The 26855-nt window shown below is 37.8% G+C and overlaps 1 pseudogene; it reads left to right on the top strand.

The window, feature by feature from the left end:
* Positions 1-296: 296 nt before the first annotated feature.
* On the top strand, positions 297-24558 carry LOC150035347 (GDSL esterase/lipase At1g06990-like; annotated as a pseudogene).
* The last annotated feature ends 2297 nt before the right edge of the window (positions 24559-26855 follow it).

The following is a 26855-nucleotide window of genomic DNA, read 5'->3' as shown; positions in this document are numbered from 1 at the left end:
TAGAAAGAAAAAAAACAAACAAACATAATTGCATCAACCAGTTACTTACGTTTGAACGAATGGCTTTCAATGGCTCTCTTAGGGTTTAAATTGCTGAGGTCTTTCAAGTGGAAGCCATAAATGGTCGGCTGTTACACGTTCTGTATTAGAGTAACTCATCCTCTTAGTTAAAGTATTCTTCTGCAAAATATGTAAAAACCATAACGAGCTTAGTGTTATATCATTCAATCACTATAAATGCATCGGCCAACTTGCAAAGATGAGTATCAAACACAAGAACTTGAAGAACACCAGCAATGGCAAGAGCAAATTACCTCATTGCTGCTCTATCACTCCACATGATTTGGCTGCTATTTCTTAGCAAACCATGCAGTGCTTTAGAACTTAAAATTTCTCATTCTTTTCCCGACATTCTCATATTTAATGAGTCCAACGTGGATACTGGAAATAACAACTACATTCCCACCATTTTCAAGGCCAATTACCCTCCATATGGCCAAGATTTTCCTGGCCATGTTGCTACAGGAAGGTTTAGTGATGGAAAACTCATTCCTGATTTGGTGGCCTCTAGGTTGGGATAAAGGAGCTTGTTCCTCCATTTTTGGATCCTAAACTGTCGGATGACGATGTGAAAACAGGGGTTAGTTTTGCATCGGCCGGCCCGGGCTTCGATGAACTGACCACTGCTATATCCAAAGTTATTCCTGTGATGAAGCAAATTGATCTTTTCAAGAACTACATTCAAAGGCTTCAAGGGATTGTGGGTGTGGATGAAAGTAGGAGGATCATTGGTAGTGCTTTGGTTGTAATTAGTCCAGGAACCAATGAATTAAACATCAATCTCTATGACCTTCCCACAAGGCAGCTACAGTACAATGTCACTGGTTACCAAGATTTTCTACAGAATAGGCTACAAATCTTGATCAAGGTAAATTGTACAATATACGCCGTTAGATGATATGATATTCATTTACCTTCATCCATCAATTTAAGTTTTTTTGTCAATCGATAATTTAAAATGCTGGTGCCAAGTAGTCCAAGAGGTTTTATATTCAAACCTTTGCAATGTTATTTCCTTTCTAATTAATATTGATTTCCACTTGTGAGGTCTTTTTCATATTTCAAGTCCACAAGTGAGAGGAATGTTAGATGATATAATATTAAATTTGTCTTCTCCCATCAGCTTAAGCTTTTGGGTTAATTAGTGATTTAAGAAATGTTAATCAATATTTGACATATTTATGGAAAACAAAAAGGTTATAATTATAAGTTTCATATTCAAGTTTCATGTGTATATTTAGTCAATTTACTTGTAAAAAAATCAAATAAATAAACTCCATTTGTTTGAAAATTGGACAGGAAATTTAACGACTTGGATGTCGCAATATGGTGGTAGCTAGGCTTCCTCCAGTTGGTTGTCTTCCCATTCAAGAGAGCATAGCATTTCAAAATCCTCAAGATCGAAAATGTTTGGAAGATCAAACTCAGACTCCCAAGCCTACAATCAAAAGTGTTAAAGTATGTGCTAACAAGGATAAGTCAAAAGTGACATGCCATTCCAAGACTGCCACATCACAAAAAGAAACCAACGCAGAAGAAGACAAAAGGGGGAGAGGCTGATGCGATTCTCCTCAACGGAAATAATACTCCACTTATTCTCTTTGAACCTGATTGGACCATTTGTATTCATTTATTTTAAAATATTTTTTTAATTTTTCAGAAATCCTAATTGAGACAACTTTGTATAAAAGGCTGGTCATTGCCTCCTGTGTATATGTGTGAAAATCTAAATATACAAGATTATCAGAATTCTTCCTCTGTTCAAATTCCAAACTGGTATCAGAGCTTCGTCATGGCAAACGCCAACACTGCAGGGACCTTGCTCGCTGATTCAACAAAATTTAGTACTCCTCCTCTCAACTAGCTACTCAATCAAATAATCATCACAAAATTGGAAAAGGGAAACTTCATGTTGTGGAAGACCCATCCTTCAAGGATACAAACTTGAAGGATACTTATCTGGAACTAAAAGCTGCCCGCCGATGTTCATTACTCAGAACACTGGAGGGATTACGGATTCCAGCACATCTCACTCAATCTCTGAAGTGTCAGGAGGATCATCAAGTTCAACAGGTAAAAGAATTCTAAATCCTCTATATGAAGCTTGGATTACAGCTGATCAGCTTCTACTCGGTTGGTTGTATCACTCGATGATGCTTGAAGTGGCAGTCCAGCTGATGGGCCATGAAAACGCCAAAGAGCTGTGGGATGCCATCCATGCTCTTAGGGGTGGACAGCAAAATCGCTTAAATCGAACCGATCTACAAAACAGAACCGAATCGAATCGAATCGATTTATCAACAAAATCGAAAAAATCGATTCGATGCAGTTCATTGGAATGTTAAAATCGAATTTAAACGGTTAAGTTTCGTTCCAAGTTTGAAAATCGGTTCCTAAAATGAACCGAACCAAACCGCTTGAATATAAATATATAAAATTATATATATATGTTTCATTTAGGGTTCGAGGTCGCGTCGCTCTGATTCGAGTCTTCATCTTCTTCACTCTTCACTTCAACTTCGAGTTTGAGTCTTCATCTTCACTCTTCTCTTCAGCTTCAACCTTCAACCGCTCGTTCAAAACTTCAACCTCAGGTTTCATCTTCCCTCAGTCCTCAGTCGACCTAAGTTCTCACTCGACGTTCATGCAATAACCATCCATCTCTTCATCTTTATCTCCGATTCCATCTCCCTCTGTTTAGGTCTTTTTCATATTTCAAGTCCACAAGTGAGAGGAATCTCTTCATCTTTATCTATGATTCCATCTCCCTCCGTTTAGGTTTCACTATTGAGGCACTTCTATGTGCACAAAACTGGTTACGTTCTGAACAAATCAACATTGGTTTACGACAATACTTGGAGGAAATTGAAGATGAAGAGGAATGTTCGTTTATTCTAAACATATGTATTTATTTTTAAACATATTTATTCATATATTTATTATAGTAACTACTAACAAGTTTATAATTTGTTTCTTAGTCTTCATAACGGGATTGAACGGAGCAGCAAATGCAAAAAACAAGGAGAAGGAGAATAATGATTGGCAAGCGAACAAATTTGTTTGTATTGATTGGACTTTTGAAATTCAGTACTAGTGTTTAGCTTGCTATTTGCTTTTATGTGACTTAAACTTTGAAGGTAGTTGTTTGAAATTTGTGTACTATGTACTTTGGAGAACTTTTTAGTTTTTAACTATTTATTGTAGTCATTGGACATGTTCTTATCGTGGATTGATATTTAAATTATGTTTAGAATATAAAAAAAAAATATACAAATTTCAAAAAAAAAGGAAGAATGAAAATAAAAGGCAATTTAAATTATGTGAAAAATTTGTAAAATAAAAAAAGAGAATATACAAATTTCAAAAAAAGGAAGAAGGAAAATAAAAGGCAAGAGAAAGTAGAAGGAAGAAGGAAAATAAAAGGCAGAAGAAACAAAAAAAAAATTTTAATAGGGAAAAAAAGAAATCGATTCACGAAACCAAACTCAAGTTTGGTTTCGATTCGAACCGCACAAACGGTGCAGTTCGGTTCTATATATAAATGAATTCGGTTCGGTTCAGTTTGACCTCCAAACCGAACCGATTCCACCCTTACATGCTCTGTTCGGAGTGTAATCAAGAGCTGAAGAAGACTACCTAAGACAAGTGTTTCAGCAGACATGCAAAGGTAATAACTCAATGTCTGAATTCTTGAAACTGATGAACTTCATTCTGATAACCTGGCACGGGCTAGAAGTCCAGTGTCCACTAGAAATCTTGTCTCTCAGGTCCTACTTAGGTTAGATGAAGAATACAATCCAGTAGTGGTTGTAATCCAAAGCAAACCAGAGATTTCATGGCTTGATATGCAGTTAGAGCTGCTCTCTTTTGAAAAATGATTAGAGCACCAAAATACTTCAAAGGTTGCTATCTCGTTTAGGCACAATGCATCTGCAAATGTTGCCTTTAGTCGCAATATGCCTACACCAAAAACTTCGGGTCAAGGAAACAATCCAGGAGGAAACAAGCAACAATTTAATGGCTCAAGAGGAAATAATAACTAGAATGGAGGAGGAAACACTGGCAGAGGCCGTGGAAGAGGAAATCGGCCAACATGTCAGGTATGCTCTAAATATGGTCATGCTGTAGATGTATGTTATCAAAGATACAATAGAGAGTTCGTCCCAAATCATAATAATGAAAAAGGAAACTCAAACAGTCACTCGAGTATAGGATCAAACCTTCATGCTTTTGTGACTTCACAAAACTCAAATCCATTCTAAGGAGAACCAACAGGTGATTTCAACTGGTATGCTGACAGTGGAGTAATAAATCATATCACAGCAGATCTCAACAATGTTGCCAATCCTTCAGAATACACAGGTACTGAATTGGTAATGGTTAGAAATGGTCATCCATTACAAATATCTGTTGTTGGTAACTTCTGTTTATCCTCAAATGACTGCAAACTCAATCTAAGGAATGTACTATGTGTACCGAATATAGCTAAAAATCTTGTTAGAATTTCAAAACTATTTCAAGACAATGCTGTGTTTGTTGACTTTCATGATAATTATTGTGTTGTTAAGGACAATCATATGGGACAAACACTGGTGAAAGGATCACTTAAGGATGGGTATATCAACTAAATGAAGCTGAAGTGGTACCTGTTTATCTTTCCAAAAGTAGTGATGTGGATCAATATAATCCTATGAACAAAAATAAAGTCTCGACTGCAGTTGTACTACAAAAAAATAGTATAAACGTTGTTCAGTCTAAGGAACCGTGGCACAAGAGGTTGGGTCATCCATCCTTAAGAGTTTTGGATACAATACTTAAAGTTTGTAATTAGTCTACTAAAATGAATGAAGATAATCTAGTTTGTGAATATTGTATTCTTGGAAAAACACATTCTCTTCCTTTCTCAAACTCCACAACTTGAGCAAATAAAAAATTTGACCTCTTTCACACAGATGTGTGGGGACCTGTTGGGGTTGATGCCCTAAAGTCTCATGTCCTATAGTTTGTAAATTATTTATACAAATGCTTGTGTTGTACAATATATGATATTTACTTCACATCTTGATTTTACTCAGTTGTATATTTTATTTGCTTCACCACAAACCAATGAACATAAAATCCCTGGTTATCTGTTATGTAACTTAAACATGTATGTGGTGACATACAAGTGGATCATGTCTTGAGTGGTAACCAAAATGGTCTATAGTATATGGATATAGGAAGGAAACATTATCTTGGTAACACTATGGATGCGGCCCGCTTTGTGGAATGGTCACAAGCGTTATGACTTGTCACAGATGGTCTGATCCTGATCATTTGTGTAAGGGACATGCGAGCGGGGGCATCCTATACAAAGAGTTTGTATAAGACCTGACCACGAAGTGTTAACGTTTTGTTATATAACACCATTCATGATAAAGACTTCACTTCACTAGGATGACCATAGTTAACATGACCTCAATCCTAAGTGAGTTGGGAACTCCTGCCATTGAGGGCGGTCTTTTGATTTGTATGGGTGCGAGTGGCTAGGTCGCTAATTCAAACCTACCATTTTGGGGATTCGTCTGATTTGGGAGTTGGGAACTCAGCTACACAAGAAGGAATTCACTTCTTCTCCGAGGCAGGGGTAAGTAGATAGATGGCTCCTTTAAAGGCTGATTCTGGGGCTTGAACGATATGGCGCCACACATCTTCTCCTGGCCCGAGAAGTGTTCACACGTAGTTGGACTATGTTGTATTGTTCATTAGAGGAATCAGTGGTACTTAAGGAGTGAGATGTAACTACAGGGGCAAAACGGTAAATTGGCACAACTGTGCTTACGAGCATCTGTGAAGAGTCATCGTATTCATGATTGGTTATATCCAATGTACACAGAAATATATCTGTGGTAAGAAGAGTTCAGCTGTTGGTCTTTAGTGGAATGTCTGGCAGTTAATGGACGGTGGATTTCATGGCTAAAGAGTTTAGTCAACTATTCATGGACCGTTGGAGCTTCGAGCCACAGGTCCTTTAGGTCCCTTAGGTAGCTTGGATAAAGTCGAGAATTAGTGTTTGGGTCAGTTTTAAATGTTCAAATTGACAAGATGGAGTTCGATTATATATGATATAATTGAACTGATTAATTATATATGCTATAATTGGCTAAATGTATGAAATACATTGTTCTGGAGGAAATTAGATATAAATATGACTTATATCAAGTGGAGGAGAAATTAGTATAGTAGATATGTGATATCAAACTATAGGGTAAGAATATAATATGATTATATTAATTAATTATTAGATAATTGGCCATTTTATTCTCCTTAATCGTGCGTTAGTGGGAGCAACCGCATTTGGTTATGGTAACCGATGAATAAAATGAAAATTGTTTTCATTTGGCACAACGTTCGAAAATTAACAATCGGTGTGGAAACATAACGATCACCTAGCTTGAGAGCCTATACGATAGAGCCTCATCGTCTAAACGATCGCACACCAACGCTTAAATGATCACACGCCTTTCCCTAAACGATCGCATAACGTGCTGTGTTTTCAAAACAATCGTCTACCTTTTATTAAACGATCGCTTAGTAAAACCTACACGATCGTGTAGCTTCCTCTAAACGATAAGCATCCCTGCCATACGATAGCTATTTCTCTCCCACTTGCTTATCGTCTATACAATCTATCTTTTCTCCTACCTCTACCAAATTCACCAAATACCACACTTTGGATTCTCACTCTGAGAATGCCACGGGCTCCAACTGGTAATGTCTTCCCCGTTGTTTACTTGTTCAGGCTTGTTCGAGTTGCTGCCATTCGTATAGACGATCGTGCTGTCGCAGCCGACTGATTTACTGGGCGATAAAGTTCACGTAGAGGTTCTTTCATTGCTTCTAAGTTCGACGTTTGAAGAGAGTCTTCAACTGGTATGAGAACTCTTTCCCTTGTGTTTTGTTTTACAAAGTATGTCGTTAATTAGTGTTTATTTGCATAACTATCTGTTGGAATGTATTTGTTGTATATTGGTCACAATGAAATCGGAAAGATCCGAATGCGCTCATGGATGTTCTTTGTTGAGAGTTCCTTCAATTGGTATCAGAGGCAGGTTATGATATTCCAATTTCATTGTTGCAACGAAATGCGATGTATGGGTTTTTATATGTCATATGGTATGTACATATAATAAATCCCATCTTAGGTTATGCATTGGTCATGCATCATCTCTTTATTATGAATGTTATAATTTAGAGAAACATGATTTAATTATGTAAGAGCATGCTCATGCATTATATAACATAAGAGTTATATTTATGCATGCATAAAAAGCATCGATATGCATTATCTTTACATTATAATTGCTATAATATAAGGATGAATGAAAAGCATGTTTTGCTTGGTTATTACGCGTATATATAAAAGTTATGTATAGTAATGACCGGACATTGCATGAAGCATGACACATAGGTTACTTTATAAATGTTATAAATGCCTTGTTGTGCGCAATGGTATTTTTAATTTTTTTCTTTTTAAAAGTTAAAGAGAAATTAGAACTAAAAGAAATAAGAAAGACATGCATGCTCACTTAGGTTTGATTCATGGATTTAAAATGTTTAAAACTTGGATCACATAGGCCTAAGATCACGATTATAATATGATTAGCAACCCTAAGGCTTTAATCTTTTGATCAGTTTAATAGGATTAAATTGACTAATAAAAGGTTAAAGTATAGCAAATCTATTTATAAGGGACCTTTTGTCTAAGTTGGGTTCTATCTAGGCTGGGGTATTTAAGTTGACGAAAATGTAACACCCCTACCTGGGAACTTACCTGGAAAGGTGAATTAGATAGATTTCATGCGTGCATGCAAGTTAAGGACAGTCCATTAAAGTGTTTAAATGTGACTACTTGAACTTATTCATATTTCATAGACAAATGTTGTTTATGAGCCGGAATTAAAAAGATGACTTAGACTAAAATCAGTAGCCGGATTGTCTAGGTTAATGAACCCCTAAGTAGAATATTCAGTGAGAGGTAATTGAGAGATAAGATGTTTCACTTAAACCTTTCACGTTTCTCCTAAATAGTCCACATCGTGAAATCTACCTTCAGCCTTGAGGCATCTTTGGCGTATCCCCCTAACGAATGGTGTTTGGGTAGGTCAATATCAAGGTGGATGGAGAGAGTGTTCATAGTAAGTGGGAGCAGAAAGTGTGACAATATATCCCTCGGTCTCCCTCGTTGAGTTGAATAAAGTTACTGTGCATCGCCTCGAGGCACCCTGGGAGTATCCTCCTAAAGAATGAAAGTTTTGCGTATTTCTTTATTTGATCTATTGTAAGATGATAAGGTAACTTAGTCTCTTGTCCTAATCTGCTTCTTCCCTAAGGTGGGCTAATTAGGGAAGGATATGTCAGTGACCTAGCACGACAAAGACAAACTCGAGTTTAAGACCTCCGATTCAAATCTCCAGGGAACAAGCTTAAACACTGATGTAAGCTGTCAATCATGAGATTGTTCTTTTGGTTTGATAAAGGTCGGAGCCTTTGATAAGTAAGAAGCCAATATTATAATTCTTAAGGACAAGCGAGCTCTAGTACTTGATATCCTTCAACAACCATGCTGGTACCATTGAAGAGTCAAATCTCGCCCCTGATCATGCCTCGATTCCTCGACCGATAGAGAGAATGGTGAAGGGACTCTGGCACCGAAAGTGATGGGTCACACTTACGCGGGATTGTTAAAGGTTAATAGTTCTGGACCGAAAAATGGTGGTTGTTAGGTTCAGTTCCAAGAGTTGGTTTTGCCTAATGGTTGGTTATATCCGATGGACACAGAAATATATCTGTGGTAAGAAGAGTTCAGCTATTGGCCTTTAGTAGAATGCCTGATAGTTAATGGATGGTGAATCTTGTGGTTAAAGAGTTTAGTCAGCTATTCACGGACCATTGGAGCTTCGAGCCACAGGTCTATTAAGTCCTCGGGTAGCTAGGAAAAAAAAATTCGAAAGTTCAGGAAAAAAGATCGAAGGAGTGCGTTTGTGTGAAAACATAATCAATTGTTTAAAATCGATAACCTATAGGATAATAACTCAATGCCTAAACGATCGTTTACCTAGTGCCTAAACGATCACATACTAAGTCCTAAACGATCGGTTAGCTTTCCTAAACGATCATACAGTGTGTCGTGTTTGCTAAAGATCGCCTTCTGTTTTCTAAATGATTGTTCAGTAAAATCTACACGATCCTATAGTTTCTCCTAAGCTATAAGCATCTTATTATACGATAGCTTTATATTCCCTCACACTTGCTTATCACCTACATGATGAGATCTTCCTCCTACCTCTACCAAACTCACCAAAGACCACTCTTTGGATTCTTACTCTGAGAATACCTAGGGCTCTTTTCTGGTGGTGTCGTCCCCATTGCGTTCGTGTTTCTGCGATTGTTCGTGCTGCTGTAGTTGACGCATCTGCTGGCCGTTGGTTGATCGAGTAAAGGTCATCCGTTGTGTTGAGTTCCAAAGTTTGAAGATCGTCTTCAACTGGTTTGTGAACTCTCTCCCTTGTTATTTTGGTTCAAAGCATGCCATTAATTGACTGTTTGTTTGCATAACTGTGCACTTGAATGTATCTGGTGTATTTCAGTCACTGTGAAATTGGAGCGATCCGAAAGGGCTCATGGAACTCTTCGTTAAGAGATCCTTCACAAAATGGTGTAGTGGAGAGGAGAAATAGGACCTTGTTGGACATGGTTCGTTTGATGATGCGTTATGCTACCTTACCGGACTCGTTTTAAGTTTTGGCAGTGGAGACTGCGGTATATATACTCAACTATGTTCTTTCCAAGAGTGTTGCGAGAACACCTCTGGAGTTGTGGAATAGGCATAAAGCTAGTTTACATCACTTTCGCATTTGAGGTTTCCCTACACATGTGCTTGAGGCTAATCCCAAGAAGTTGAAACCACGACTGAAGTTATGCCTCTTGTAGGCTACCCTATAGGTACACGAGGAGGACACTTTTATGATCCGACGAAAAATAGGATGTTTGTTTCAACGAATGCTACTTTCCTAGAGGAAGATCATATAAGGGAGCACAATCCACGATGTAAAGTCGTGTTGCGTGAGCTTTCCAATGAAACTACTGAAACTTCAACAAGAGTTGTTGAAGAGCCTGCTACATCAGCAGGAGTTGTTGATGGGAGTTCATCTAGTAAGTCGGTTTCAAACGTCGACGTAGTGGGAGGATTGCAAACTCGATGGCGACGTTGAGAATTTGTTGTCTTATCAGAAGTGAAGGAAATCGAAATCAAGATTTCCATGAGCAGTGGAACAAGACTATTCCAAATTATAATCATAAATCAACAAATCATTTACAGTTGACTTCAAACAAACGGTTATACAAATATTTCTAGAAATTACAGCATGAACATCAAATGTGCAGAGGGAAAAACTGTACTAACAAAGGCAGAAGCGTCTCCATGCTCCGATGTGCGACCGTTCGAACAATAGCGACCACGAACACTCGATCTACATGAATGCAACACTGCACGAAAAAGCATGAACTCTTTGCACTCGTCCTCGACGATCTTCTCGGTCACGATCTACTCCGCAACACCATGAACGACCTCCAGAAAACCTCGATGCTGTCAAATTGAGTCTGACACCACCCATAAGGCAACCTTCGTATTCTCGGTGTGAGAATCCAGAGGGTGGGCTTTGTTTGGACTTGGTGTGAGGCAGACGAACAAAGGAAACAATGATCCCGTACACGATTGGGCAAGTGGGGAGAAGTCGGAGACCTACGTATAGGTCGATGTCCAATCATTTAGATAAAACTTTGTGATCGTCTAGCAAAAGCTATGTGATCGTTTAGCTCTATCGTTTAACTCGGTCGATTCTACACGATCGTTTACCTTGGGCCAACGATCGTTTAGTAAAGCTACGCGATCATTTAGTAAACACTGTACGATCATTTAGCTAGCACCTACACGATCGTTTAGCTTGCCCAACCATCGTTTAGTAAATCTGTATTTACTTGACGACTTCCATGAGTTTCTTTTCGCTGGAGAGAAAACTAAAAAAACTCTTCAAACTTTTTGTGAAAAAACTTCTTCATTCTTTTCAAAATAGGAAACCGATTTACTTTTAAACTCACAGTTACCATGATCCAATAACCACCAACTACTTTAGTTATTTAAAAGAAAAAATAGTAAGTATACAATAATTAATATTATTATAAATATAAATGATAACCAACTTATCATACTATATTTATAACCTATAGTTTTAATATTTCATCTCATGAAACATATAAACCATAGTCCTTTTTCTATTCCATGGTACTTAATATAAATCTCATCTACATAAATCCTCCACTAGATGTATCTTATACATCATACCAATTATATCATATATAATCAATATACCTCTTGTCAATTTGAACATTTCAAATCAACACTAAGAACTGATCCTTCAACATGAATCCAAGCTACCAAGGGGACTCATGGACCTATAGATCCGAAGCTCCAACGGTACGTGAATAACTGACTAAACTCTTTAGTCACGGGATCTACCATCCATTAACTGCCAGACACTCCACTAAAGACCGACAGCTGAACTCTCCTCATTACAGATATATTATGTGTTCATCTTAACCAATCAGCAGTGCAACAATCCTTCATAGATCGCTCATAATTACAGTTGAGCCAATAACCGTTATGCCCCTGTAGTTACATCTATCTCTATAAGTACCACTAATCCCCCTAATGAACATAAATCATAGTCCTACTATGACTGAGTCTTCTCTTCCAAAGAGAAGCTGTGGCCACTTGTTCAAGCCCCGGAATCAGCCCTTAAGGGAGCAATCTCTCTACTTATCCCTGTTTCGGGAAATGAGTGAATTCCATATTGTGGATTGAGTTCCTAGCTCCCAGATCAAACAAGTCCCCAAAAAGGTAGGCATGTTGAGTTGGCAATCTGGTCACTCTCACCCATACTAATCAAAGGACCGCCTTCAAAGGCAGGAGTTCACAAAACACTCAGGATTGAGGTCGTGTCACATATGGTCGTTTAAGTGAGATACAAGTCTCTAGTATCAACAACGTTATATACAGAGTCTAGTAATCTTGTGGTTCAGGTCTTATATAAACTCTTTGTATAAGACACCCCCGCTCCACGTCTCCACATGAATGGTCAGGATCTATCATTTTTAGTAGTTTACAACACTTGCAAACCTTTACAAAGCGAGTCGTATCCGTAGTGTCACCAAGATAAGGTATTCCACCTTAATCAATATACTACAGACCGATTTAGGTTATCACTTAAGATATGATCCACTTGTATATCACATATACATTTTTAAGTTCACATAAGGTAACCAAGGAGCTTTGTTTATTGGATATGAGTAAATGCCAGAATTAGATAACACTTATTTTATTCATTGAACAATGTGTATCTTTACATAACAACAATACTCCGGGAGAATTAGGACACCAATCCCAACAATCTCCTACTTGTCCTATGACTCGACAGACTAATGTACAATACAATATAAAAATGTAAATATTCAATAAACTAGGGCATACTGTGGAGTCCACGATGCATCATTTCTTGATGCTTCGCCAAACTACAACCCCTCCATTCAGAGTAAACATTGATCCCGATGTCGATTTGCGAGAATCTTGATCGGTCTGAAAGTCAGGGTCCGTGTATCCTGTAATGATCAGATCCTTATCTCCATACACAAGCATGTAGTCCCTAGTTCTTCGAAGATGCTTGAGGATCGTCTTGACCACCGTCCAACGATTAAATCCTGGATTGGACTGATAACAACTGACAATCCCTACTGCATAGCAAATGTCGGGTCTTGTACACAACATTTCTTACATCAAGCTTCCTACAACGAAGCATGGGGAATCCGTATCATCTCCTCAACATCTTGAGGTGTCTTAGGACATTGATCCTTAGATAGAACGATTCCATGCTTGAAAGGTAACAAACTCCTCTTGGAATCCTACATCCTGTACCTGATCAACATTTGATCAATGTACGATGCCTGAGATAGGCTAACCATTTGTTCTTACGATCCTGAATTATATAGATCTCGAGAACATACTGTGCCTCACCCAAATATTTCATTTGGAGCTGGGCAAAGATATCCTACATCATTCCCAATGAGTAGGATATCATCTATATACAGTACCAGGAAAGCTACTGAGCTGTTCAAGATCTTATTGTAAACACAAGACTCATCAACGTTCTGGTCAAAGCCAAACGACTTGACATCAGTGTTAAATCTGATGTCCAAGATCGAGATGTTTGTTTCAGCCCATAAATGGACCTATTAAGCTTGCAAACTTTTTGTTCTTGATCTGGAACTACGAACCCCCCCTGATTGATTCATATAGATGGTATCCTCAAGATTACCATTCAGAAAGGCAGTCTTGACGTCCATTTGCCATATTTCATAATCATAAAATGTGGCTATAGATAGGAGAATCCTGATAGACTTTATCATGACAACAGGTGAGAAAGTTGCCTCATAGTCAACTCCCTCAACTTGGGTATAACCCTTTGCCACGAGCCTAGGCTTAAAGGTTTGCACCTTTCCATCTACACCTCTCTTTCGCTTATAGATCCACTTACACCCCCATTTCCTGGTTCATGGCCTCAACCCATTCATCTTTGTCAACATCCTCAATCTCTTTCTTAAAAGACAATGGATCCTCGACCCTATCATTCGTAATGACGGTTTGGGCTTCAGTCAAACCCATGTAGCGATTCGGTGGGTTCATAACCCTCCCACTACGTCGAGGTAGTCTCAACTCTTGAGTTGGTTGACTAGACGTTCTCAACTCTTCGTGGCTTATGATTCCTCATGTAATCTTTTTTCTATAAGATAGCATTAGTGAAAACACACACTTTGTTCTTACTTGGATCATAGAAGTACCCTCCTATCGTTTCCTAGTGGTAGCCCACAAAGAGGCAAATCTTCGAACTCGGTTCTAACTTCCTTGGGTTAGTCACTAGCACATGTGCCGGACAGCCCCAATTCCTGAAGTGGCGTAAACTACTTTTACAGCCTCTCCATAACTCAATAAGTGTTTCAGAAACACTTTTCGAGAGAACGTTGTTCAAGATATAACATACAATCTGCACTGCATAACCCCAAAACGAGTTTGGAAGATTAACATAACTCATCATAGACCGAACCATGTCCAACAAGGTCCTGTTTCTCCTTTCTGATACACCATTCTGCTGAGGTGTATCAAGGGCCGAGAGTTGGGACGCAATCCCATGTTCTATCATATAGTTCTGGAATTAGAGATCCATATACTCTCCATCACGATCAGATCGTAGTGTTTTTATCTTTTTACTTAACAAGTTTTCAACTGCAGCCTTATATTCCTTGAACTTGTCAAGAGCTTCAGATTTATGTTGCATTAGGAGGAGATACACAAACCTTGAATAATCATCTATGAAAGAGATGAAATATTCATACCCACCTCGAGCTGTAACATTCATCGGACCACAGAGGTCCAAATGTACAAGCTCCAAGACTTCCTTGGCTCTGTAACCTTCTCCACTAAAAGGTCATTTGGTCATCTTGCCTTTGAGGCATGATTCACATACCGGCAAAGAGTTTTCTTCTAAACTTTTTAGAAGTCCATTTTTTACCAAATTCTCAATCATATTGAGGTTGATGTGACCTAACCTCAGATGCCAAAGATGGTCGTTTTCCTTTGGAGAAACCTTTGGTCTTTTAGTTGTTGTTGCCGTACTGAACATTTCAGTGTTAAACAAGGTTTTCATGACTAACGACCTTAGTATATATAAGTTATTTTCCATTGAACCAGAACCAATCTCCATTCCATTCTTGAAAATAAACAGTTTATTCTTAGAAAAGGAGACAGTATAACCTTGTTCAACGAGACAAGAAACCGAAATTAAGTTCCTCTTAATATGAGGAACTACAAAAACATTATTCAGTAACAGATAACGTTTCTTGTGAACAAATAACTTCAGCCTACCTACAGCAACAGCTGAAACAACCTAACAATTACCAACTCGAAGAGTCATCTCTCCCCGTGGCAACGTTTTCCATGAACTAAATTCTTGGTAAGAGGAACTGACATGATTAGTAGCACCTGAATCAAAGATCCAGGCAGAATCATCATTCTCTACCAGACATGTCTCCAAGACCAATAACTTATATTTACTGTCTTGTCTCCTCTTTTGGAGAGTAGTAGGATGGAAGTCGTTTGCCACGAAATTCGTTCCACACGATTCTTTCCACTGTAATAAATAAGTCATTTTTAAAAACTTTAAACGGAAATACTAACGAGTTGCTGAAAAGAAAAACACATTTACTTACGTTAGGTTTTAAGCAAATACCCGTTGTAAAACAAAATAACACCTAATAAGGTTTTAGGAAAACTAACATGAACCCCATGTGACATCTAGTTTTACAATGACGCTTCAAAGGTTTAGGACAAAAGCCGCCGAAGAGAGTTCAGTTATCCCTCCTCTGAATTGAGAAGTTCTCAATCAGTCATTACTACCAGAGCAACTCTTGTTCCTATAATGACAAGCCATCATTGATTTGGCCAAGAGATGATTAATTTACTAAACAATCTCTCGTAAGTGTGACCCGCCATTTTAAGCCCTAAAAGTCCATCTCAAAAGGCCAATATGAAGGGAAAAAATCCGATTGGGGCAAAACCTAAAGCGAATCTATCCATTTATAGAGTTCACCTTGATATTGACCAACCGCATAAAACCCATTCGAAGGGGGGCGCATCGAAGGCTAAACGAAGGCGTACAGGATGATCTCACAGTGTGAACCAATGACCGAGACCATAGGACTTGTTGGCACACACTCTTCACCCACTTACTATAAATACTCTCTCTGTCCACCTTGATATTGACTCATGCAAACACCATCCGAAGGGGCATGCATCCTGGGGCATCTCAAGGCCAAGCATGAATCTCACGGTGTGAACATACAGAGGAAACGTGACTGGAATCATAGACATATCTGATACGCCTCCTCCTCCCACTGAGTATTTTATAACCTAGGGTTTAGTTTAGTTATAAAAAACACAGCTAAGGATTTTAACTAAGTGTCTTTTAAGTTTTCCTAAGAGTAACTTTTACCTTGGATAGTTGAACAACTTTTGATCATTATCCATTAAACTCTTTAACGGAGTCTTTGACCAAAACATTGCATGCTTGTTAAAAATCTATCTAATTCACCTTTCCAGGTAGGTTCTCAGGTAGGTGTGTTACGTTTCCGTCAACTTAAGAACCCTACCCTAGCCTAGCCAGAACCCGCCTTAGATAAAAGGTCCCTTATAAATAGGTTGACAACAAATTTAATCTTTTATTCCAACCAATTTAATCCTATTAAACCGATTTTAAAAGATTAATCTAGGTTACTGAACTCTTTTGAACCATTTGAACTTAGGTCTATCTCAATCCAATTTTAAAACCCTTTTAAAACAACTCGAGTTCACTCTAAGTCTGCATGCAACTCTAAATTATTGATTTTAGGTTTAATTTCCTTTATAACACTTACAAACGAAAACAACCACAACGCGAAGCTAACACATGCAAGGCATTCATAACGCTTATAAACGGTCTAAGTGTGATGCTCAATGCATTGTCCATTCATTGCTACTTCTTTTATATAACGCTTTTACAAAATCCCCAATGAAACAAGCAAAACATGCTTCCATTCACCCTTAGACTATAACATTTATAATAAAAGGATGATGCATGATAATGCTCAATGCATGCAAAATATAACTCTTATATTTCATGATGCATGCGCATACTTTCAAGTAATTTCTTCATGCAATATTATAACATTTATAATACATGATGCATGAGTAATTGCACAACCTGTGGGTTTTTAACTATATGACAAACACTTTGACATATAAGCACCATACATCACATGTATAAGCAATAAAAGTTGATGAACCAGGTGAAATTGCCTTAAAACACAAAAAGAAAAGCTAACTATTACAAAGACAAGGAGTCTCCGGTTTAAACAGGCGAACTAGGTCTTGAACCGCTCAGCAAAGCATCGCTTCTCCAACCATTGTGTAACAAGCACCTCGCGATCATCTACACGATAAAACAAACATTTCGTTCTATCGCTCACCAGCACTCCTAGAGTTAAACGATCGTCTAGAAAAATCCAAACGATCGTTTAGTTATTACTACACGATTGTGTACTTTTACTATGCGATGAAGCCTGCAGTACAGGATCGCCTAGCGCACTCCGCACAACGCTCGCTTTCGCGATCGTCTAAGCGACTACGATGCCGCGAAGCACCATCGCCTAAGCGATCACTTAGCTAGCGTCTCTATATCGTATACTTGCAATCGCATAGGTAGTAACTAAGCAATGAAGCTTGCTAACTACGCGACCGTCTAACGTGCGCCTTCTACTAAACGACGAGCATCGCATGCTCCCACTATGATCACCTACCTCTAGGGCCTACGAGATCGCGCAACCAACGCTACGCAATATGGTAAACGATTTATCCCATCGCTTAGCATTAGCTAAACGATCGATTAAAAAATATTACACGATCGTCTATAAAAATTATCTAAATTATCGCTTAGTAAAATCTCTACGATTGCTTACCTGAGGCTACACGATCCGATCAATGCTTGTTCTTCTTCTTCGTTGAGAACTGCATCGCCATGCGCAGAAGATTCATCACGAACGACTCGACGAACTCGAACTTTTCGAATTACAGACTCGATTGCAAAGTTAATTTCACCCAAAAACGCATGGGTCTTTACAATTAACACTTTGTAATACCAAAAACTTTAACAAAAAGGCAATTTAAACCCAAAACATTCATCAAATTCATCCACAAATGCAGAAAATTGTTAACTACAAATGGAAACCCACCGCGAGTGTAAAAAGCATTCAATTCAGATCTGTAATTCGGAATATCAGAGAACCTGGCTCTGATACCAATTGAAGGAAATTAGAATTGAGATTTCCATGAGCAGCGGAACAAGACTATTCCAAATTACAATCATGAATCAACAAATCATTTACAGTCGACTTCAAACAAATGGTTATATAAATATTTCTAGAAATTACAGCATGAACATCAAATGTACAGAGGGAAAACCTGTACTAACAAAGGCAGAAGCATCTCCATGCTCCGATGTGCGACCGCTCGAACAACAGCGACCACGAACACTCAATCTACACGATCACAACACCGCATGAACAAAGCACGAACTCTTCGCACTCGTCCTCAATGATCTCCTCGGTCACCATCTCCTCCGCAACACGAACGACTCCTCCGCAACACCATGAAAGGCCTCCAGAAAACCTCGACGGTGTCGAGTTGAGTCTGACACCACCAACAAGGCGACTTGGTATTCTCGGTGTGAGAATCCATAGGGTGGGCTCTGTTCGGACGTGGTGTGAGGCAGACGAACGAAGGAAACAACGATCGCGTATACGACTGGGCAAGTGGAGAGAAATCGGAGACCTATCATATAGGTTGATGCCCAATCGTTTAGATAAAACTATGCGGTCGTTTAGCAAAAGCTATGCTATCATTTAGCTCTATCGTTTAACTCGGTCGATTCTACATGATCGTTTACCTAGGGCCAGCGATCGTCTAGCAAAGCTATGCGATCGTTTAGTAAATACTGCACGATCGTTTAGCTAGCACCTGCACGATCGTTTGGCTCGTTCAGTCGTCATTTAGTAAATCTGTATTTACTTGACGACTTCCATGAGTTTTTTTTCGTCGAAGAGAAAACTCAAAAAACTTTTCAAACTTTTTGTGAAAAAACTTCTTCATTCTTTTCAAAATAGGAAACCGATTTCTTTTTAAACTCAAGGTTACCATGATCCAATAACCACCCAATACTTTGGTTATTTAAAGGAAAAAGTATTAATTATTCAATAATTAATATTATTATAAATATAAATGATAACCAACTTATCATACTATATTTATAACCTATAGTTTTAATATTTCATCTTATGAAGCATATAAATCTCATTTACATTAATCCTCCACTAGATGTATCTTATACATCATATCGATTATATCATATATAATCAAAATACCTCTTGTTAATTTGAACATTTCAAATCAACACCAAGAACTGAGCTTTCAACATGAATCGAAACTACCAAGGGGACCTCATGGACCTGTAGATCTGAGGCTCCAACGGTACGTGAATAACTCACTAAACTCTTTAGTCACGGGATCCACCATCTGTTAACTGCCAGACACTCTACTAAAGACCGACAATTGAACTCTTCTCACTACAGATATATTATGTGTCCATCTTAACCAATCAGCAGTGCGACAACCCTTTACAGATCGCTCGTAAGTACAGCTGGGCCAATAACCGTTATTCCCTTATAATTACATCTGTCTCTTTAAGTACCACTGATCCCTCTAATGAACATAAATCATAGTCCTACTATGACTAAGTCTTCTCTTCCAAAGAGAAGCTGTGGCCACTATATTCAAGCCCCAGAATCAGCCCTTAAGGGAGCAATCTCTCTACTTATCCCTACTTCGGAAAAGAAGTGAATTCCATATCGTGGATTGAGTTCCCAGCTCCCAGATCGAACAAGTCCCCAAAAAGGTAGGCATGTTGAGTTAGCAATCTGGCCACTCTCACCCATACTAATCAACGGACTGCCCTCAAAGGCAGGAGTTCACAAAACACTTAGGATTGAGGTCGTGTCACCTATGGTCGTTTAGGTGAGATGCAAGTCTATGGTATCAACAATGTTATATACAGAGTCTAGTCATCTCGTGGTCCAGGTCTTATACAAACTCTTTGTATAGGACACCCCTGCTCCATGTCTCGACATGAATGGTCAAGATCTACCATCTACAGTAGTTTACAACACTTGCAAACCTCTACAAAGCGGGTCGTATCATAGTGTCACCAAGATCAGGTGTCCTATCTTAATCCTTATACTACTGACCGATTTAGGTTATCTCTTAAAACATGATCCACTTGTATATCACATATACATGCTTAAGTTCACATAAGATAACCAAGAAGCTTTGTTTATTGGATATGAATAAATGTCATAATTAAATAACACTTATTTTATTCATTGAACAATGTGTATCTTTACAAAACAACGAGTCTCAGGGAGAATTAGGACACCAATCCCAACACGAAGGCAATGAATGATGTAGGAATGGGTTAAAACCATGGATCTCGAGATGGCGTCAATGTACTTCAAATCAGTATGGGATCTTGTAGATCAGCCTGATGAAGTAAGACCTATAGGTTGAAAATGGATCTACAAGTGCAAACGGGGTGCTGATGGAAAGGTACAAATCTTTAAGGCTCGACTTGTAGCAAAGGGTTATACCCAGGTAGAGGGAGTCGACTATGAGGAGACTTTCTCGCCTGTTGCCATGTTAAAGTCGATCTGCATCCTCTTGTCCATTGCAACTTATTATAATTATAAGATCTGGGAAATAGACGTTAAGACGACTTTCCTGAATGGAAATCTTAAGAAGACTATTTATATGGTGTAACCAGAGGGATTCATAGCCAATGTCAAGAGCAAAAGGTTTGTAAGCTGAATCAGTCTATTTACAGGCTGAAACAGACGTCTTTGAAACATACGGTTTGATACTACGATCAAGTCATATGGCTTTGACCAAAATGTTGATGAATCTTGTGTATACAAGAAGATCATTAACATCCTCAAGTATCTGAAAGATCTAGACGACTTGATCGTATCGTGTAACCTCAGGTAAACGATCAAATCCATACGATACGATCAAATCCATACGTTATTGTAAACATGCTACATGATACGATCACCACAGGTCCATCAGTAGTCTCAACAGAATGATATCGATACTATATATCCTTCATTGATGATCATAGCAGATACCTATGGCTATATCCTCTCAAACAAAAATTTGATACAATGGTTGCCTTTCAACATCTTCTTTAAGTAATCAAAACTCTGTTTAACACCACAATAAAAGCTCTCCAATCAGATAATGGTACTGAATATAACAAAATCCATCAGATGTGCAAACAGTTGGGGATAGCCTCACGTTACTCATGTCCCTATACCTCAGCTCAAAATGGACGAGCAGAAAGAAAACATTGACATGTTGTGGAGATGGGACTGACTCTGTTAACTCAAGCGTCAATGCCCTTGGTATTCTGGTAGGATGCCTTCATCTCAGCCACATTCCTCATAAATGGATTATCCACACCAGTCTTGAATGGAAAATCAACTCTTCAAACTAATGTACAACAAAACTCTAGATATCACAAAGATTAAAGTGTTTGGATGTGCATGCTTCCCCTATATAAGACCTTACCAACTACACAAATTTTAGGACCACTAAGAAAATGTGTCTATTTAGAACCCAACTTGATGCATAAAGGATACCAGTGCATGAACAAGGAAGGTAAGATTTACGTCTCCAGAAATGTTAAGTTTAATGAGCTTGATTTTCCTTTTGCTTATGGATTTCAGGAACATAACAACTCCAGCTAGTCCAACAATCCACAGACTCAATAGGCCAGCAGTTTTGACCAACTTCAAGCAATCTTCAGCCCCATGTTAGACAGCTCATCCACTACACAAAGAAATTCTGATACAACATATATGCCAACCTAAGCAACTTCTCCACCTCCCTCACCAAATATCAGTCCACAACCCTACTCATCCTCTACTAATCAATCTGAGAGTCAACAAAATATAACTCAACCCTAACTCATTAGCCATCAACACTCCCTAAACCAACCTAACACCCAACAAAATATGCCCAAACCCTCAAATTCCCCCTCTACCTGCCCCTCTCTACAGCCTTGCAGTAGCTCACCCTCACCCATTGCCATAGAATCACACCAACCAAGAGTTAATCCCAACCGACTTCCTCAGCCTACTCATCCCATGATAATAAGGGGAAAATATGGGATATTCAAACCTAAAACATGGCTCATCACTCCAAAAAGGATTGGACATAAACAAAAACTGACTAGAGTATCAGATGCATTTTCCACACTTTAGTGGAAAACAGCTATGGATGAAGAATATCAAGCTATTCTTTACAATCGCACATGGCATCTGGTTCCTCCATCTCCATTGTACAATGTACTCGGAAATAATAGATTTTTCGACTGAAAAAAATCCCAATGGTACAATACAGAGGCACAAAGCAAGGCTAGTAGCAAAAGGCTTTCACTAATACCCCGACATTGACTTCTTTGAGACCTTTAGCTCAGTTGTTAAAGCCTTGACAATTATTATGGTACTTAGTATAGCAGTGTCAAGAGGATGGTCCCTTTGTCATCTAGACTTCAATAATGACTTTCTTATTGGCAAGCTATAATAAGATGTCTACATTCAACAACCACAAGGGTATGTTAATCCTGCCTTTCCAAACTATGTCTACAAATTAGATAAAGTCATTTATAGGCTAAAGCAAGCTCCAAGGGCCTAGAATAACACTCTCAGCACCACTCTTATCAGTTAGGGATTCAAAAATTTAAAAGCTGACACATCACTATTCATATTTCACTTAAATGAGGCCATCATTCTGCTCTTGATCTATGTGGACGATGTAATTGTTACAGGGAACAACCCACACTACATCTCCCAGCTGATTAAGTCCTAGCCACTTTGCCTTGAAGGACCTAGGCCAACTAAGCTACTTTCTAGGAATATAGGTGCGCAATCTAGAGTCAGGGTTCATTCTTAATCAAGCCAAGTACGTCGAAGACCTACTTCACAAACTCAACATGTCTGATCTCAAAGCTGCATCACCTTGCTCAGTAGGAAAACATCTCCCGACTGTTGTTGGCACTCCTCTGTCTGATCCATATATCTATAGGAGCACAATTGGTGCTCTTTAATACTTAACACACACAAGACTGAACATTGCATATATCATTAATCACTTAAGCTAATTTGTGAAAGCTCCTACAGAAACTCATTGGTAGGCAGAAAATGAGTACCCAGATATGTCAGTGGTACAAGAAATCATGGGTTACTCTTCCAACCAAGTCCTTATCTAGACATCTCAGCCTACTCTGATGCTGATTGGGCATCAAATATCGATGACAGGAAATCAGTAGCTGCCTATTTTGTATTCTTAGGCAACAACCTTGTATCTTAGTCCTAAAAAAAGTAGACAGTCGTAGCTTGATCAAGCACGAAATCAGAGTATCGTGCCATCGCTCATGTCTCATCTAAAGTAATATGGCTTCAACATCTCCTAGCTGAAATTCGAATAAAAAACAATCACAAACCGATCATTTGGTGCGACAACATCAGTGTCCAAGCTCTAGCCTCCAACCCCATATTTCACGCTCGAACCAATACATCAAAATTGATGTGCACTTTGTGTATGACCACATTATCAAAGGAAGACTGGAAGTGAGATATGTACCATCATCTGATCAGCTTGCGGATTTTCTAACGAAGCCACTGACCCATTCACAATTCTTCTGTTACGTTCCAAACTTGGGGTAGTTGACCTCCTTACAAGTGTGAGGAGGGATGTTATAATATGTGCCAACAAGGACAAGTCAAAAGTGACATGTCATTCCAAGACTGCCACATCACAAAAAGAAACCAAAGCAGAAGAAGACAAAAGGGGGAGAAACTGTTGCGATCCCCCTCAACGGAAATAATGCTCTACTTATTCTCCTTGAATCTTATTGGACCATTTGTATTAATTTATTTTAAAATATTCTTTAATTTTTCATAAACCCTAATTGGGACAACTCTGTATAAAAGGCTACCTATTGCCTCCTTGTATATGTGTGAAAATCTAAATATACAAGATTATCAGAATTCTTCCTCTGTTCAAATTCCAAACTAAAAGCTTTTAAAGTTGTTAGGCAATTTATAACCACAACCTCCTGGAAGCACAATTCTATATGCTGACATTTACACTCCTCTCATCAACATGGTCAATAATCCTCACAATTACGGTAAGCCAATAAACATCTGAGGGAAATCAAGCATCGAAAACCATTTTACCAAATTTTTTTTCTTTGGGGCATTTCGTCGAACAGGTTTTGAGCAAACAAACATAGGCTGCTGTGGAACTAGAATGGCTGAAGCAAGGCCACTATGTAATAATGCAACAAGTACAACGTGTGAAGATCCATCAAAATTTATGTTTTGGGATAACATTCATCCGACTGAAGCAGCTTACAAGTTCATAACTGGATCGCTTGTCGAGCAATTTTTCGATCATTTAAATCGGAATTGATAGACCCACATGAGTCTGGATTCTAGTTCCAAGGCTCTAGCGCTTGGAAATCTCTAGCTAATTTAGAAAACTAGGATTTGCCATTTTTTCTTTCTTTAAGTTATTGACTAGAATAATTCTGTCTTTCTTTGTAATCAACAAACCATTTCGATGTTACATATGGTTTTCAAATAACGTGAAATTAGATGGGAAATGAACTGATGAAGGAAGTTACTTCATGGCTTTGTTGTCTAAGACACACATGCATTTTTTTTTCTCTATTTTATTAAACAGAAAATTAGATACCTAAGACTAGTAGGTTAAACTTATTTTATTACTCATTACACCTTAGCTGACATAATGTTTGAATTATCAATTTTAAAGTTAGTGATTTGATTTTCCAACTCTACACACTATCAACAAAAAAATGCCAACTTGTTTTATTTATTTTGAGTGAAATTAAATGCTTAGTTTATTGTAGGATATAAAATAATTTTGGGATTTATGCTTTTGGAAAAACCCGATGGTAAAATAATGTTTGATTAATTTAAATCAAGCATTATTAGAATATTAATGAATACAAATGCTTAGTTCGGGTCTTTTGTAGTTTCTAAAATAATTACTCACGAGTGTGCTTTTAGAATAATCATTTCAACTTAACCATCATCGGTTGGTGATAACTTGTAGAAATACAAGTTATTTTACTTATTTTATCTAAAAGAATTAGAAAGAATCATCGAAAATATGTAGCTTAACAAGGAAATCATGCAATTAATTACACTATGCGATCACTAAGGTTGGCAAAAAAACCCGCGGGGACCTGCTCCGTTCGGGTCGGGAATTCCCCGGTTTGACCAGGGATGGAGTCAAAAAGGGAAATTTATTTGGGGCCCTGTCTGCGTCTAACCTCCAGCCTTGTCCGTGCCATTTCAGGTGAAGACAATGTGCTATTTTAAAAAACAGACTTTGCCACTTTCTATGTTTAGATAATGACTAATGAGTCTTTGTTTTATATATTTATATATATATATATATATATATATATTTTGACGGTTCTTGTGTTTTTTTTTTCTTTTTTTTTTAGAAAAACAGACTTAGTGCTATTTCGAGAGGCAATATCTATCAGTTCAACTTTTAAGACTTCAAAGTTTAAACCGATGTCGGTAAAAATTTATGTATGTATGATATTTGAATGTTTTGAATTTTTGGCTTGAATATGTTTGAAAAATATGTTCGTGTATATTTGATATTTGAATGTTTTGAATTTTAGGCTTGAATATGTTTGGAAAATATGTTTGTGTATGTTTGAAATTTGAATGCTTTCAAATTTGGGTTGAATGCTTTGAAAATGAAGTCCAAGTCTAAAGAGGGGTTTTTAAATTAAATTTTTGGTAGGTTGAAAATTATGTCTTTATCACCTTCTACAAATAAAGATTCTCCAATTCCAATCCCAGATCCAACCCCAAATTTAACTCCATGCTCATCGAATGATGATATTTTAATGTTGATAATTGTGTTATTCTTAATGGGATATTGAGAAGGGATCAGAGATTGACATCGGTTGTTTGGAACCATTTTAAGAAACAAAAAATAAATGGAATAGACAAGGCGATTGTAATTATTGTAAACGAAAATTAGGGGGTGAAAGTAAAAATGGAACCAAACATTTGTATGATCATATTAAGATATGCCCATATAAAGGACAAAAGATTATATGGCTGTCACTGCTCATTTTGTTGATGATAGTTGGGTTTTGCAAAACAAAATAATTAGGTTTATATATGTCCCTTCTCCACAACTTCTGAGAATGCTTCATGAAGAAATAATGGAATGTCTATTAGATTGAAATATTGATCGACAATTGTCATCAGTAACGGTAGATAATTGTAGTACCAATGACTCTATGGTCAATATGCTTGCTGATAGTTTGTGTGGAAACTTAATATTGGATGGGAGTTTATTTCATATACAGTGTTGTGCTCATATTCTGAACTTGATTGTGAAAGATGGGTTGGCAGTGATAGGAGATGGGATTGAAAGAGTACGTAGTAGTGTGTCTCTTTGGGTGCATACACAAAAAAAGAAAACTGCTCAATAGTTAAATGTTTATGATGGTTAGATGTTGAGTCTTGATTGTTGTACTAGGTGGAATTCTACTTATTTTATGTTAGTCACTGCATTAAAGTACAAAGCTGTTTTTTATCGATTAAAACAACGAGAACCAAAGTACAAGTGTTTGCCTTTGAATCAAGATTGGGTATTAGCAAAAGAGATATGTGAGAAACTGAAAATATTTCATTAAGTTACTGAAATATTTTATGGATCTAAATATCCTACTAATATTTTTTTCCCAAAAATTTGTAAATTGGAATTAGCTATTTCTAAGTGGACTAATTCTGGCATTCAAGAGATCAGAGACATGACTTCAAATATGATGTCAAAGTTTGATAAGTATTGGAAGACAATTCATGGGGTAATGGCCATAGCTGCAGTTTTAGATCCACGTTACAAATTAAAGTTGATTGAGTTTTACTTCCCTAGAATTTATGAAGAT

The sequence above is a fragment of the Benincasa hispida genome, chromosome 6 (genome assembly GCF_027475165.1).
Source record: "Benincasa hispida cultivar pf3 chromosome 6, pf3_genome.v1.1, whole genome shotgun sequence".
Taxonomy (NCBI): domain Eukaryota; kingdom Viridiplantae; phylum Streptophyta; class Magnoliopsida; order Cucurbitales; family Cucurbitaceae; genus Benincasa; species Benincasa hispida.
The sequence above is the reverse complement of the archived record's forward strand: the minus strand, read 5'-3'. Positions and strand labels throughout refer to the sequence as shown.